Genomic DNA, 6,324 nt, shown 5'->3' with positions numbered 1-6,324 from the left:
TGTATGCATTGTTGTAGTCTATTAATCTAAGCCATGGTGGGATGCTAGGGTGGTATATCTGTGCCGTTTTGGGTTGATATGGGTGTCAGACATTTAACGAGCTGTTGTGTTGGATGTTTCTGTGAGCTCTCTTTCGAAACAGCTTTGGGGCTTTTTTCAGGTTTTCACTAATTGCTGCAGAGGCTGCCCTCTGCCGTGCTCCTCACCACAGTTTAGGGCTTGTCAGCACAACACTGTTGAAGCTTTATCGAGGATACAAAATATGATCAGAGCCTAGAACCTAAATTCTATGTTATGGAATTATGAAATATGCTTAACTGATCTTGAAGGTCTTAACTTCTTTTGTCTAGCTGTAACTTTTAGCTATAAACTTCTTGAAACTGGCTGAAGTTTGTTTCTGTTGTTATTCCCTCTCACCCCAGCTGAAACTTTATTCTTCTCCCTGTCCGTTTTTCATTTTATTTAAAAAGCAGAAATTAATGATGTGTAAGTGGTAGTGTATATTCACAACACAGGGAATTGTGGTATATATTTCTTATTAGTGTTTTCAATAATTGTTTCAAATCTCAGTCAACTTAGGAAGCACTTTGTGTTACTGAAAAGAAAAAGGTATAGATAAATGCAGTAGAAAGATTTGTTACAACTAGAGAAAGCACAGAACCACTCCAAATGAAGCTATCATGCAAGAGGTCTGACCTGTGCTATCAATTTTAGCTGATTAAAGGAGATCACTGTTGCTATAATAACCAAGGAAGGTTGCTGCTGATAGAACATGTAGCATTTGTCTTTCAGGGTGAGATGGACAGGAATTTAAATAAGCCTTAATTGTTCCTCCCTTTTCAGAGAACTGCTGCAAAGGTATCTTGCATATATTTTACTGCAGAGGTGCAGTTGCTGAAAAGATGTGTGAGTGAGGTGGCTGCTGACTGACATGATGTATGTCTCTTAATGGTGCCTGTTTTTCATGGAAAACACTTAGTTCTTATCTGTTTTATACGGAGTTCCCTTGTGTCTTTTGAAGTTGGTAGTGTAGTCACAGCTCACATTCTTGAGCTGTGACTTTTTTGATTGGTGACATCGCATTAGCAGATAAACAAACCTAATAAAATCTGATGTCTTAAATAGACCGCAGTACTTAGATGTAATACCACTGTCATACAAAAATGTGCTCCTGATGTCCCAGGTTTGCGGGCTGAACAATTTGTTTATACCATTTATAAAACTGTACTCTAACCTTAGGTCTGAATTTTCAGTTTCATCAATTTCTCTGTGCTTTAATGCTGCAAGTTAACATTGCTATTGTTCTGATACAAATGTAAATTAGAAACTGCTAACAGTGGAAATAATAATCGATTTGAGTGTTTAGCCCTCTTTGCTGTTGATCCACATATCTTGCAGTTTAAGTGATTGTGGAATGCTAAAACCTCTTGGCATGTCTGAGAGCCCTTTGAAATTCACATGTTGTACTGAGTTGCTGTGCTTGAAAGCTGTTACAATGAACTCTGTTTTGAAATTACTAAAACAAGTGTCAGCTGGATATTAAAGGAAGAATTTGCTTCTAATAGTAGAGACTATGCTAGAATATCTAGTTAGAGGGAGGAATAGTTTAAATATTAGTTTTTTAAAGTGTTATTATTAAATAACAAATTAATATAATTAAATATACTGTATAATAAAATAATACTAATTATTATTATTATTAAACTATTAAATAGTTTAAATATTGGACTGAGTAAACAAACAATGGGTAATTTTCTTGAGCATGTTGCAAAGCTAGTGTAAAGATTTCTTTCATTACAGATTTTTTTTTTTGTAAATTAAAGACATCAAGTTATCATAGATTTTGTAGCTTTTACTGATTTTTGCACAACTTCAGTCTTCTTCAGGCCAAACCAGTTATTTCAGGTACTGTTAAGAGTCATAGGAAATATCTGTGAAGCATTTTCTGTCATAAACTCTAATCTTTAACTCACATTAAGTAGTTGAAGTTAATTTATGCTGTGCATCATAGTCTGTGTTGTGTTTTCCTTTACGTAATTGCCTTCCAAGTCTTCTAGTCTTGCAGATTCACTGAAATGCTTTTGAGGGAAAATATGGTTCATAGGAGACGATGGAAGGAAAGCCAGGAAATGGTTTTTATTTTCCTGCACCGAATTTCCGTTTCTAGAGTTATTGTAGTGTTTTACTTTATTCATTTGTGATTTTTGTGGCTTAGGTTTTGCTTGCCTAGAGTCTGAAGTACTGAATAAAAATACCAGAAGACGCACTACTATATGAGCCATTAATAATACATGGAAGAGATTTGTAGCATAGTTTTATGCTCATATTTTATTAGTAGTTGAGATATCAGGAAACATCTTCTATGTGATTTTAATCTAGTTTCTAATCCACTTTAGCAACCTAGAATTCATCTTCCAGTTGATTTTAATTAATATTATAATCTACCATATCTGTTGTAAGTAATATGGCTTTAAGCTGATGATAAATCCTTGCACTGTACTAATGTTTAATGTATATTTCTTGTGTTCATATAAAAATTACAAATATAGGTTGGGCTTTTATACTCTAATCTGTGCCAAAACTAATGAAATTCCACTGGAGGTAAGCACTGAACTTCCCTTGCAGTCATTCAGAATTTGTAGTTTTAATGAATTTTAAAAAGGGAACTATCAGGTCTAATCATACTTCTAGCACTGAAAGAATTTTAAACACTGCTGAAATGTAACACAAAACCTCAGCCTCCAGAAAATGTCATTTTTGCTCTTTGGAAGTTGCTGAAGCAAAACAAATTTAATTTTACTGTACAGAATTTAGTTGTTAAAGCAATTAGGATTGCTATGCACACCAGCCACAGTCCCCAGGAAGTAAGTGAAAACTTAAACCGACTTACAGCACTTTTATTTCAGTATCTGTCAGTATATATTTTATTCTAGCATTTCCCTTGCACACCAAATGACTGCATTTATGTATGCTTATTCTTTTACAGAGCTTTGGGGGTCTGTGCTTTGTTTAGTGTATTCAGGGTGCTTAAAATTATGATAGAAGCCTGACATTGTTAGCTGTATGAAGAATGGTGGCTTGTAAAATACAATATTTCTGAGAAAATTAAGTGTAGTTACCAAAACAGTACTTGTGTTTTTTCTTTAATTTTGCAGTTATGAACTTGCATCAGAAATATGATTTATTTGCTGTTCATAATTACATCCCAGTCAGAATTTTATATGATGCCCGATGGTGACCAGAGTGAATGAAGTGCTGTACTAACATTATCAGTTTTTAGAAACCTTCCTCTGGAGGCCAAAAATAAAAGTAATCTATGAAGAGACTTTCGCATACACTCTCCAGGACTGTGTTGGTAAGACCTGTGATATGAAGTTGCACAGAGAGAGTCATAAATCTGCTTTATTTTGGAAAGCTCTGCGTGTCATGTGAAAACACTAAGATTCCCCAGTTAGATATTGGCAGTTCAAAGCAAGATGGTCAAAGCCATGATTTAACCCTGTTAACTCTGAGCAGTCAAGCTGTGTAACAGATACTTGTACATATCTGGAAAGTATAGGAGCTGCTACTACCAATTTCTGCAGTGGAAAGGAATTTTGTTAATTATGAATGCTGTTATATAGATTGTACCTATGAAGTAGTAAGAATTATTGTTATTGAGTAAGTTTGCAAATTTTCCTCCCTAGAACTAAATATTAATTTGGCAAAATAAGCTTCTTTCGGGCTGAAAATCCGTTTTATTGGATAATCTGCAATTTGCATAGAATAGACTTGGTATAACAAGTTTCCCTTATTGTTGCTGTCACGGAATTTTTAAAATTGCTAAAGAAACATTCAGAAAGAAAAACTAAGAGAACAGTTTCTGAGATTATTCATCTTAAGACTTTTGATGCCATACATATTGGTTAAAATAATTTTCTATTTCTTGTACCTCCCTTAAGCAGAATCTTACTTCTAACCTCTGCTATACCATACCTTAATTTGAGAACTAAATTAAAGATTTTATCAGTGTAATATTTTACGTTTTTCATCCTTAGGACCACTGTGGAGAGGGACTTGAGAGCTGGTCTGTTTTTTTGCCTTATGCATTTATTTCATTTGTTGCAGTTGGGCAACAGCATTTTTCCAAAAGAGTTGGAGATGAGGATTTGTGATGTCTGATGCAGACCTGAGACAACAGGAAGAAGGAGAGGGACTTAGGTTTGGAAGGTGTCACCCGTTGTCAGAAGTTCTTTGATTAAAGGAAGTTGTTCAGCATTCCAGACTTGCAGCATGCCAGTGCTTTTATGGACTACCGTTAGTTGTATCTAGGGGTCAGGTTTTTGTCTATTTGGTTTGATGTTTCTGTAAGGTCAAATTTTAGGTTGCCTGATACCATGGTATTTTTGTATCATCTTTTGATGATATTTGTATAATCTGAGCGTGATTCTTTTGCTGTACTGTTTATTGCTGGTTTTAGAAGTATTTAGCTTTCTGGGACACCAGAAATACTTCTTATTTAAAATTCTAAAACTCTTAAATTGTCATTGTGGTTTTCTGACTGTTGCTGTTAAAGTGTAACTGCAAGAGAGCTCTGATTTTCTGTAGCTTTTGTTCTTTTTTACTTGAGTGACTCAGATCTTGGATACTGGAAGTAGGCACCTATTATCACAGGTAATTTAAATGTCTTGGTACCCTGTTCAAAGAATTTATGTACCCTTTGTGTCTTGCATGCAGTTTATACTGAAAATGTATGAAGGTTGCCTATTATTCTAGACTATATTTCTGTTTCTCTTGTCTTCAGTTCACATTACTAAACTAAAGAGATTTTGAATCTTCTCACTCTGTTTGCAGATATGAATTTTTGGTGTGCCATTTTTGTAGCTGGCACTTGAAATTTGATGGAGGATATGTAGCTAATCCCACTGTAAATATTCTTGACCAGTTTTTAATCATTGGCCATCAACTCAATTTTTCTGTTAATTCTTTCTGATTAAGATTCGCTAGAGAGTGTGACATTACTTAGCTTACAAATGATTGAATGTAAAATTGTGTTTTATTTCTTGCAGATCTTCACACCCTGTTCTTGACTTTCTTGGTGCTTATTAAATGGATGTTATTCATCCCCTTGGCACCTCATTCATTGTTTCTGCACCTGTTGGTTGTACTGTATAGACTCAGGAATGTGAGTTTTCTTTCAGCTTGTTGGAGTTGAAAAGAGATGAAAGTAGCTTTGAAAAGGCTCAGTGTTTAGACGAACTATGGCCAATATAACCTGAATTAAAAAGGATTTGAATTACCTTCCGTCCACAGTTAAAATAGTAGTCTTTGCAATTTTATTGTTCCTAATGAGGAATAATCCTTTTTGGGGATTGATATTTCTGTACAGAGAAGTTGCCTTTTCAGAAGGGGAAATGTAGCTTTCTGAGGATCTCTTTGGTAAATTTTTATCCACCTTTCTACAAATTTCATAGAACTTTTTTTTTTAAGTGGTGCTTTATATAACCCTGTCAAAATGCTAATTTTATGTGTCTTTATTCTTTGAAAAGCTGTTCTAAGTTGGGCAGTAACTGAAGGCTTTACAGGCACTGAGTAATTGTGGGGTACTTGCAGTGCTAGCCCCAGTACCATGCAGTTTTTGACAGGCTTTTTTTGCCTATTTTTTTTTTTCTGAATGTGTGAATGTTGAGCACTGGATATTGAGCCTATCAGTGGAGTACAATTAAGTGTTTTTTAAGGGCAAAACAAGAATTTTTACTACCACAGAAATGCTTTAATTTAATTTTCTTCTTGGAAAGATTTTACTAACAACTATTTTAGTAGCAGAGGCTAGAGAAGAAACAAGTAAAGGAAATAGTTTTGTTATTGCAGTATGCTGTGTTCTGCACCTCACGAAAATGAAAAACTCTACGTATTTAGAATTGCAAGCTGGCAAAAACTTGTGTGGGAGTTTCTATTGCTGCTCCTCCCAAACAGGACTATAGACATTTAATTTTCAACTTAATTATAACGTAAACATCCTTTCTTTCCTCCTCCAAACACAGACATTTGTTGTAAGAATGTTGATGATTTAGGGTTTTGGTTTTTTTGGGGTTTTTTTCTGTCTTGGTCCTTCCAGTGTGTAATAAAACTTAGAGATATTTTGCATTGTTTCCTTTCAGTAAATTAAAATAATGATAAAATGTAACTTGAAAAATTAAGTATATTGCTAATATGGTATGCAACTGTTTGTTACTTTTATGACCTTTTAATTGGACAGTTTGTGGATAACATATCACTGACAGGAAGGCAATGTGGTGTAAAACACTGTTACATGTATTATATTTAAGAGATTAGTGGTTATAT

Source organism: Cinclus cinclus, chromosome 6 (assembly GCF_963662255.1).
Source record: "Cinclus cinclus chromosome 6, bCinCin1.1, whole genome shotgun sequence".
Taxonomy (NCBI): domain Eukaryota; kingdom Metazoa; phylum Chordata; class Aves; order Passeriformes; family Cinclidae; genus Cinclus; species Cinclus cinclus.
Note: the sequence above shows the minus strand (reverse complement) of the source record.